The sequence below is a fragment of the Quercus suber genome, unplaced genomic scaffold (genome assembly GCF_002906115.3).
Source record: "Quercus suber isolate HL8 unplaced genomic scaffold, Cork oak 2.0 scaffold_20, whole genome shotgun sequence".
NCBI classification, from domain to species: Eukaryota; Viridiplantae; Streptophyta; class Magnoliopsida; order Fagales; family Fagaceae; genus Quercus; species Quercus suber.
This window is the reverse complement of record NW_027069485.1, coordinates 203,682-215,483: the sequence shown is the minus strand read 5'-3', so window position 1 is coordinate 215,483 and position 11,802 is coordinate 203,682.

Here is an 11,802-nt window from a genome sequence, read left to right as displayed (position 1 = left end):
ATCTTAATCCTATTGATTAAAGAAATTGGAGTCCAAATGGCTATTATGTCTCCTCACTGAATTCGCAAAGCCATTTAATAAACTTTGAAAAGGATTGAATATGTTACGAAAAGAGTTATATAATATCTTTTGTTAAGGTTTAGATATTGACAAAATCCATGTGAGAAACTTATGTCACAAATGGTTGTAATCACTGTATTGAGTTAGTTTAAAAAAAGGTGTCAAGAACAGATTGAAGATTCTGAAGACCAGCAATTTTGGTTGAGCAAAACCAAGACTCGCTCAAGCAAATCATTAAAGAAAACAGAAAATTTTGCGTGACACTTGCTCGACTTTCACTCAAGCGCAAATGAAGAATGTTGTTTTTTAAGTGCAGGGGCTCTGGTATCTGGCTTAGTTTAACTGCTAAGGGGTTTTTATTTTTTATTTTTGTGTTTCCAATGTGTGTGTCACTGTGTCTGCACTGGGTAATTAAGAACAAAATTATATTGTTTAAAATTTTTTAAAGGACTGAGTCGTTTGTGTTAATAAAATTGGTTGATTGAGCTATATTTCTTTTAGACTTTTATATTTTGTTTTAGATTTTAGATCTATAAATTTTTAATGGACTTTAAAAGTAGGAAAATGTTAGAATTACAAATTTTTTTATAAATTGATAATGTGGTGAGTGGTTTTTTTTTTTTTTTTAAATACAAAATATAAATTCTACTTTAGCTTAATCAAAGTGAATATGTGTGTGAAACTCCCCCCTAGAGACTTAAACTGTGGTCCTTGCCTCCTACACCTCACAAGCACTTATACATATGGAATGATCATCGTGCCAAGGGTACGTGGTTATTAATAAGTAAAAAAGTGATGTAAGTGTGAGGTCAAATGCGAACCAATAAGAATTTACTCCTTATGAAAAAATGTTGCAGAAAAGTTTGTGATTATAACATTACTCTTAGAAAAATTATTAATATTGTTAAGGGCGACAATGTAATTTCATAGTTTTTTTTTTTTGGCTAAAATTAGTACCTATATATAATAATTTTTTTTTAAAAAAAATTCTTGTAAGAATTTTACCTCCAATATTAAAAGTTTTAACATTGATTTAGAAGCATCTTATAAGAATGCTTTCCAATACAAGTCCAATTGATTTTTATTTTTTGTTGTTATGACTGTGTGAACTTTTATAACAGATAAATTCCTAATAATGAATTAAAAAAAATGAACTTTTATAATAGCCAAATTCTTAACACAATTACACAAGGTTAGAAGCCCCCTCCCTCCCCCAAAACCATGCAATACGGTTTTGGTTATATTTAGGGCTAAGCTCTTCCAAAATACAACTCAAGTTTATTTTTATTTTTTATTTGTTAGCACAATGTGAACTTTCATAACAGTCAAATACCTAATGATTTAAAAAAAAGATGTTTTATAACAGCCTCTTCTTAAAATATAAAAATTAAAAAAAAATTATAATAGCCAAATTCCTAACACAATTACACAAGGTCAAAAAGTCCACTCCCACCCCAAAAAAAGAGTAGAAGGAAAAAACGTGAAACAAATCGTGACCTATGGATTGACTTGACCCGACTTGTATTTATGGGGTCGGGTATGGGTTGAATCATTTTTGTTCAAGAGTCCAAAATTCCAATGGATTAAAAAAACTCTACATTTTTGCCACCTTCTTTCTATACCATTCTTGCTTTTTCTTCTTCATTCTTCTCTCCTCTCTTTAATCTTTTTCACCTTATTTCCTTTCTCTTTCTCCAGTCTCTTATCTACTTCATCTCACAACAAGAGATGACCATGAAACTTGAAGCTATGAAATGCTTTAGTCATTATTTTGACATAAAAGAGATTGCGAGTATAAGGGTTGTTTGGTAGGATAATTATTGTTTTGTTTTCAAAATATTAGTATGAAAACAATTTTAAAAAATTGAAATTGGAACTATTTTTTTAAATAATAATTTTTACACTATACGTGTTTGGCTCTCACTTTTAAAATCAACTAGTTGAGTTTCCGCACGAAGTGCAGTGCAACTTATTATTAGTTTTCTCCAATATTTCAATTAGTTGTACCGAAAATCTAGTAACTTAATTGATTGACACTTTAATTTCCAATAGAAATATTCAGGATTCAGATCCCCACCCCACAACTATGGATATATAAAAAAAGATATTTCAATAAATTTCATTGTAAAATATTGTAATCTTTAGTTATTTTATATATAGACAAAATAGAAATATACTAAGACTAGTATAGTTATTTGATCATACTATATATATGCGTTTACAAATTGAAAATTGTATGATATAGTAGCTAATATAGATAGGCATGTTTCATGCCTACTAAAAAATTCATATATCCTTCAATTATTATTATTATTATTTACATTATTGATTGTGTGTTACTAAAAGAAATTTCCCCTTTTTGTTGGACATGGTTTCAATTGTTGCAAAAAAAAAAAAAAAACTAAATTTGAGTAAAAATGCCATATTTCAAATCAATTGTTTCTCACATAAAAAAACCAATTGTTTCTCATATAAATCTTAGAAAAATTATATTGAAATTTCATTATGCTTAAAATAATTAATATAACAAAATAAACTTATATATTATATTAGTAATCTTTCTAATTACATAGAATACATGCTACAATGTTATTTCCACACACATACATACACGCATGAGCTCACACATGCACACACACAAAGGAGTTAGGAACTTTAAAGGATTAAGATTAATTTTAATGAATTCACAAATATTTATATTTTTATGGCTTTTGTGACAATAGTTGTCAAAACAATTGAACATGAGTAAGAATGTCATATTCTAAATTTATTATTGTTATTCCAACTGAAAATTATTTTCTATATAGAGTTTATAAAAATAATCATATAAATTCATTTAATAGAAATAATTAATGCACAACAATAGATAATTAATATATGCATTTACTCTATTGGCTAATTCAATGTACTAATACTTTAATATAAATGCAAACTTTGTTGAAGTGGAAAACTAAATAAAGAAAATTTCAAGGAATGCGCCACATGACTCAACCGGTACCTTATACTCTCCAGCATGAGGTCTCTGCTTATATATATATATATATTGATATTGATTTTCAAAATATTGAATTCTTTTTTTAAATTTTTTGGGATAATGATAAGAGAATATAGCTTATGCAACTTTTTTTATATTTTATTTTAATGATAAGCTTCAAATTTGAAGCATGAGAATTTTATTGTGATAAAAATAAGCTCCTTAATTTAAAAGATAGAAGCATTTGGATAAATCTATGGAGCTCATTGTTTTCAATTTATTTACAACATTGCCATTAAAAACATTTTTTGTATCTTGGAAACAACCTTCAGCTATTCTCAAAATCCTATTTTAAATAGGAAAAATAGGAAACAATTTTCTGAAAACATTAGTTAAACAATAGATTTAAGTGTGGGACCCACCATTAATTTTTGATTTCCTAAACAAAAATTTGTATTTAAATTCTCTTACCCAAAAAACCCTAAACAATTGTGTATTCTAAATCCTTATTTTATCATGAAATTCAAAACACGTAAGAGAAATTTTGGCATTTGGGGAAAATCTATTTTATGGATTAAGTATTAAGATCTTCTTGAGTTTTTTGGATAATGAAGCTACTAATATTATATCCATCCATTTTTAAATAAGTAGATAAGATTTTGTAGATTTGTTACTTATCAATAATTTAAATAGATAATACCACAGTTAACAATATTTAAATATTGATTTATTATTATTATTTTTGATACAAGATACATGTAAGAGAAATTGTGGCATTTGGGAAAAATCTATTTTATGGATTAAGTATTAAGATCCTCTTAAGTTTTTAGGATAATGAAGTTACTAAAATTATATCCATCCATTTTTAAATAAGTAGATAAGGTTTTGTAGATTTTGTTACTCATCAATAATTTAAATAGATAATAGCATAGTTAACAATTTTTAAATATTGTTGATATTACAAAATCCAATTAACTCTTTTAAAAATGAATGGGTAGAGTATTGGGGAAAAAAAAAATATGATGCTTTACCTCTATTATTATATATTTTTATGCAAGATATAAATTTTACTTTAACCTAATTTAAATATATGTGTGTGTGAAGTTTTCTCCTGAAAATTTGAACCTTGACCCTTAAAGTTACTAAAAAAATATTATTTTAATCTTGTGGTTGTGTGTGAAGAGAAAAGGAGAGTGGGAGGAAAAATAGAGAGAATAGTAATTTTTATTATTTTATTAAGTATTTTATATTATTTTATTGGGTTGTATGTAAAAATAAAAACTGAGATGTAAAATGAGTTATAAAATAGATTGGTAAAATAGATAAAATAGTATTTAAGAATGTTAAGTAGTTTTTTTTTTCTTGAATCTCTAGATACTAATACTCTAATAAATGCAAATAAGTTGGTCAACTGAACTTATGAGATTGTCGGATAGCAGCTTTTCTTAAAAATTCTCTTGCTTTGAGCAGGACTTCTAGAACTAAGAAATTTTCTTTAAGAGAATTACAACCACAACAATGGATCATGATTCATGCATGCACTGCACAAGTGATGAAGTTTTCCCGTTTATAAAACTCATTAAAGTAAGATGGAAGGATCAATTCGGTCGTTCCTAAATACATTAGATTGAAACTACGGAGTTAGTGTAAAAAATTACCCAAAGATGTAGAAATACTTCTACCTCATTAATGTTTGTTACATACAACTAATTGCACATTCCCGTAGGCATTGTTTTGGAAATTGTGTTTTGAAAATGTTAACGTATATAGTGTTGTGGGCTTTAGGCTCAACTAGATTACTTGTATAGCACATATTTTTGTACTACACTCTTACTTGTATTGCACTCATATGCCTCTTATATAGATGCACTAATGTATATTCTTTCATTGAGAAACTAGATTACTTGTATAGCACATATTTTTGTACTACACTCTTACTTGTATTGCACTCATATGCCTCTTATATAGATGCACTAATGTATATTCTTTCATTGAGAAATACAATACAATTATTCATTCAATATTTCTAACATGGTATCAGATCCACTGCTCTGACATTTTCTTAGAAGTCTTGTCTTTATTGGTGTGACTCCATTCTCAACATTGTTTCCGCTATTACAGCAGCCGCCGCAGCCTCTCGCCTTTGAACCTCCGACGTTTTCCAATCGTCATCTTTGGGTTCTGAACTTGCAGCTGCCGTTGTTGAGGAGTTTCACGCTACAAAGATCACTGCCTGTTGCATCACCGCTGCAATATTGCTCCAATTACATTAGTGAAGGTACCACAGATATCGTCTTGCACCGATCTACACACTTATGGAAGCCTCGAAGCCATCGGAGACTGCACGTGCCCCCACGCGCCGCTCAAAGGTTCTGCTTCGCAACGCACGTGCTCCACGCGCCACTAAACAGTTGGGTTCCTCCTCACGTGCCGCACCTACAATTCCACGAGCCTTCATGCGCTCTCATGTGTCGTCTCTCTGCCTCACGCACACCACGTGCCATACGCGCGAAAACTACTCTTCCACGTCAGCCCTAGCTGACGTCAGTGCCTTGTCATCTACTGATGTCATCTCACAGTTAGCCTACTGATGTCATCTATTGACTTTGACACCGTTGACTGTTGACTTTGATCAGGGTTGATTGTTAACTTTGACCATGGTTGACCATTGACTTTTGCTAGAGTTGACTTTTGCAGTTCTAGTGCTTCTTACCTAGTTTTTCGTGTAGATTTCATTTTTGCAGTCCATTTTTGCATATTTTGCTTCTAAATGAAGAATAAGGACAAGTCTTTTTCTTATTGCAACAATCGTCGCTGCCAATCCATAAAACGTTTTTGCAAATTTTGTAAACATTTTGACCACAATATTGAGACTTACTATCATCGCAACAAATCAGCTGTCTCAATTTCTGCTGCTACTGTTGCTAACACTGAAAGTGTCCAACCAATGGCTCCTGTCTCTGCACAGTCTAAATCTTTTGGATCCACTTTCTCCATTTCCAGAGATGACCTTATAAATATTATCACCAATGTCATTCGTATAGTTGGTAATGCATCTTATTCCTCTTCTCTCTCAGCTTTATCTAGTATGTCTCCTCCCTCTTAGCTTATGGATTTTGCTTGTTGTAATCACATGACACCTCACTTGTCTTTATTTTCTGATCTTAAACCTACACCGCACCCTCTTAATATTCACACAGCAAATGGTTCCACAATGTTTGGTCAAAATATAGGTTCAGTTTCAACCTCCAACTTCTCGGTTCCTGGAGTCTTTAATGTTCCTAACCTTCCTTATAATTTATTTTTTGTGGGACAATTAGCTGAGTTGGGTTATTGCATTACCTTTGATTATTCTGGGTGCATTGTGCAGGATCCTAGGACGGGACAGGAGCTTGGGACCGGTTCCAGAGTTGGGCGTATGTTTCCCGTAGACAACCTTCGTCTTCCACTTGTTGCTCCTGTTTCTGTTGCTGCAGCTGCTGCAGTTTCTTCCACTCCTTCCCTTGCACTTTGGTATGCTCGATTTGGTCACGCATCTTCCTCTCGGGTACAACAATTGGCTTCTAGAGGTTTGTTAGGTTCAGTGTCTACAGAAAATTTTGATTGTGTTTCATGTCAGTTAGGAAAACAACCAGCTTTGTCTTTCAATACTAGTGAATCAATATCTACTGATATATTTGACCTTATTCATTCTAATGTTTGGGGGCCTTCTTCTGTCTCTAGTATTGGTGGGTCTAGATATTTTGTTGTCTTTGTTGATGATTACTCTCGCTATAGCTGGATTTTTAATATGAAACATCGTTCTGAATTATTGGAAGTATATTTTAATTTTGCAAAAATAGTTGAAACTCAATTTTCCAGACATGTCAAAATTTTTCGATTTGATAATGCTCTTGAATACACTCAATATGCTTTCCAAGCTGTTTTGCATTCCTATGACACTGTTCATTAACTAACTTGTCCAGGTACCTCTCAGCAAAATGGTAGAGCCGAATGAAAACTTCGTCATATTCTTGACACTGTTCGTGCTCTTCTTCTCTCTGCTAAAGTTCCTGCTCCTTTTTGGGGTGAAACTGCTCTTCATGCTATTCATACTATTAAACGTATTCCGAGTCTTGTTATCCAAAATCAAACTCCATATGAGCGCCTTTTTGGGGAGCCTCCAGATTATCACCACATTCTCTCCTTCGATTCTGCTTGTTTCGTTCTTCTTTAGCCACATAAGCATAACAAACTTCAGCCTCGATCTAGGCTTTGTTGTTTTCTTGGCTATGGCGAAACTCAAAAGGGGTAATTTATTTAGAAATCTTCAATGGGTACATGGCTGGATCTCAAGGAAAAATATTCAATTAAAAATCATGGGAGCATCTCTTCTCCTTTCTCATTCTTTTAATTAGTTTTTCTTCCTTTTTCCCGTTGAGGACAATGTGAAATTTAAGTTTGGGGGAAGGGAATTTATTTTATTTCTTTAAAAAAAAAATTTGCCTATGATAAGAATATGGTTGAAAATTCTTATAATTTTTAGGAATCATTCTCATTGCTTAAGTCTAGTTGTTAATTCTTTACTTGATCTTGTTTAATTTGATATGATCATTAATCATTGTTCATACCTAGAGAAATTTTATGTGAATTTTGTAAATTTTGATGATCTCTACTTATTCTAGAACTTGTTGAATTACTCTCATGGAGAAATCTTATACAAAATATTACTTGGGAAGTGATTTAGGCATTCTTTGAATCGATTGAGCCTTTCAAGCTTACCTCTTTATTATCTTTATCCCTAGTTACCCAATTGATCTATTCTTAAACTGGGTTGAAGAAAAGAGAACGATATATGAGTGTTAAAATAAATAAATAAAAAATAAAAGAAGAAGAAGAAGAAGAAGAAGAAAATTGTACAAAGTTTCATTTACTCCAATGTTTTGAGTTGCTTAGTAACTAGGGGTATTCATTACCAATGTTTACTTTTACATCAAACCGTAACTTGAAATATGAGTATGCAAAAACACTTCAAGTTTGTGATTTGTTGAGTAACTGGGTGCATCCATCACAAATGTCTGCATTCACGTCAAAAGATAAGTGACGACTTGAAGTAAGAAAAGAAAAGAAAAGAAAAAAATTGATGAAGAGAGGTATTTTGAGATATTCAAAGGACTGAGAAAAATTTATATTTTAGAAGTGAGAGTGCTCTATTTGTTTAAACCTTATCTTTTCTTTATAGCCCTCACCATAACCATACATCACAAGCCTAATAAAGACCTATTGATCTTGGGTAATATTTTGTTTTATATTAGTGGAGAGTGATTTAAAAAGCAAGCTTATGGAGTTTTTAGAGATCTGTACTTATTTACTTGTTTGCATAAAACTATCCGGAAAGCTAATGATGAAGTGAGAATGATAATGCGATGAAGATGAATTTTGAATTAACTTTTGGACTTGATTAATTTGGAATGATTCCTTTGAATTATAAGCTTTATGTAGATCTTTGAGGCAAGGAAATTTTTTTTTTTTTTTTTTAAATTTATGAAGCAAAGCTTGTTCTAGTTGTTTTTTTTTTTTTTTTCCTCGAGGACTAGAAAGTTTAAGTTTGGGGGAATTTGATAAGTGTAATTTTTACATGATTTTTTATATCCTCTTATTTATTAAAATTATTAGTTTTCTTTATTTCTTTTGATTTGATTTGATTTTTTTATTTATATTTATCTATTCATTTGTGCTTTGAAGGATTGAGAAGATTTCAGATTAATCCACTTCTTGTGGATGTAAATCGGTTGACTTGAAGACCCAATTAAATTTAAGTCCAATTCGGATTAGGATTCCAGCCCACACATTAGTTAGTATTTTTAGCATAACTTTTGGCTCAGATGTCCAATCGAGATGATTCAAATTGGGTTGGAAAGTTAACTTAAAGGGCTACAACTTTGTAGTTTACCAAGAGCCCGAATTCTGTCGTTAAATGGGCCAAAATCGTCGGTTAAATGAAGCCTAAAAATTTGGGATTTTTTCCAAACGAGAATTCAACTTGTAATAGGATTTCTTGACTTATTTAAAGGCTCTTTAGGAAAAATTCAAAGGGAGCTGCATTGAAGAATATTTTTTGGGAGTCTTTTTGAGTAGGAGGATTTGAGGACAAAGGCGAGAACTTCATGTTGATCAACCAATTCAGATGAAAAACATAAGTTTTATTTGTTTTCTTTTCGATTTATTATAAACTAATTTTATTTTCTAGAGCGTTGATGTAGTCTAGCAATGAACAAACAATTTATATTTTGAGTTATTTTATTTTTAATATTTTCATGATTGAGTGTTTAATTCTTATTCTTAATGCTTACTATTTTTTTTACGAATTATTGTTTGATCAATTGAATTACAATGAAACCAAGATGTGATATGTTATTTTAGTTCTAGAATTAAACACCATTAGTTGAGTGAGAGTAGAGATGCTTTACCGTGATTAGTGTGATTTTTCAGAAAATTCAAAGTACGTAATGAGTCTCCAATTAATTAAATTCGCATAGAGATATGGAATTGTTAGCTGAAGATATTTTTGATATTATTCGAGAGAAGATATTGAATAGTTAAGGAATTTTTAATCATCAACGGGAGATTATTTGAATTTAATAATTAGGAAGAATAAATTTTGTGGGATTTGTTAGGTGAAATCAACTGCTCTAGATCCATTCTTATCATATTTTTACACTTTTAGATTTTTACGCTTTGTAATTTTTTTTTATTCGTAGATTTATTTTTATTAAATAGTTTAATTTAATTTAGATAGTAGAAAGTTCCATTTATTTCGATTTTCCAAATAGTAATTTATTTAGTGAATTTGGGTATTTAATAACATAGTTAATCCCTGTGGGTTCGACATTCGTTTTCTAAAAAAACACTTTACTACTTGTTACGATTCTGTGTGCTTGCAAATTATTTTACGCGAACAAGAGCACAGAATTGTAACAAGTAGTAAAGTGCTTTTTAAGAAAACGAATGTCGAACCCACAGGGATTAACTATGTTATTGAATACTGAAATTCACTAAATAAATTACTGTGGGGCCCGTAGGCCTAGTAGCCTAGGCCCATCTTGCATTTGGCCCAAGGCCCATGCCGAGAAGGGACGATCGTCCGAGGCTGGTGTATGAAGACCTATGCTTTTTTGGACCCCGCCGAGGACATCCCTATCCTTGGCGTACTGAGGCTAATTTCAGGTGGGGGACAGGCCCAGAACAGTTTGTCACCTCCACACTAAATGCGCTCATCTAACCCCCATGGCCGCATTAATGGGGATGTAACCCCTTGACAGGGTAACATTGATCATTGTGAATCACTCGAGTACTAATAAGGCCTCTGATGGGACGAACGGTCAGAGGGAAGGCAAATGGATGATCAACAGAAGGAAGAAGAAGATAGGAGGAGGAGAACTATATAAGAGGGGCGAGCAAAACAGTTTAGGGAGAGGGAGAAGGAACCTCCTCGGACAAGTGTCGAGAAGTTACCCTTAGTTGTAAATTGGGTTCACTCCCCTTCAATGGTGAAAAGTGGCTTGTGTTCCGTTGCTAGTCTGTTAGGGCCTAACCCTTCGTCCCACTCTCTAGAAATGTATTGTTAGGGAACCTTTCTAAACTGAGTCCCTACAATTACTATTTGGAAAATCAAAATTAAATGGAACATTCTACTATCTAAATTAAATTAAACTATTTAATAAAAATAAATCTACAAATAAAAAAAATTACAAAGTGTAAAAATCTAAAAGTGTAAAAATATAATAAGAATGGATCTAGAGCAGTTGATTTCACCTAACAAATCCCACACAATTTATTCTTCCTAATTATTAAATTCAAATAATCTCCCATTGATGATTAAAAATTCCTTAACTATTCAATATCTTCTCTCGAATAATATCAAAAATATCTTCAGCTAACAATTCCATATCTCTATGCGAATTTAATTAATTGGAGACTCATTACGTACTTTGAATTTTCTAAAAAATCACACTAATCACGGTAAAGCATCTCTACTCTCACTCAACTAATGGTGTTTAATTCTAGAACTAAAATAACATATCACATCTTGGTTTCATTGTAATTCAATTGATCAAACAATAATTCGTAAAAAAAATAGTAAGCATTAAGAATAAGAATTAAACACTCAATCATGAAAATATTAAAAATAAAATAACTCAGAATATAAATTGTTTGTTCATTGCTAGACTACATCAACGCTCTAGAAAATAAAATTAGTTTATAATAAAATCGAAAAGAAAACAAATAAAACTTATGTTTTTCATCTGAATTGGTTGATCAACATGAAGTTCTCGCCTTTGTCCTCAAATCCTCCTACTCAAAAAGACTCCCAAAAAATATTCTTCAATGCAGCTCCCTTTGAATTTTTCCTAAAGAGCCTTTAAATAAGTCAAGAAATCCTATTACAAGTTGAATTCTCGTTTGGAAAAAATCCCAAATTTTTAGGCTTCATTTAACCGACGATTTTGGCCCATTTAACGACAGAATTCGGGCTCTTGGTAAACTACAAAGTTGTAGCCCTTTAAGTTAACTTTCCAACCCAATTTGAATCATCTCGATTGGACATCTGAGCCAAAAGTTATGCTAAAAATACTAACTAATGTGTGGGCTGGAATCCTAATCCGAATTGGACTTAAATTTAATTGGGTCTTCAAGTCAACCGATTTACATCCACAAGAAGTGGATTAATCTGAAATCTTCTCAATCCTTCAAAGCACAAATGAATAGATAAATATAAATAAAAAAAT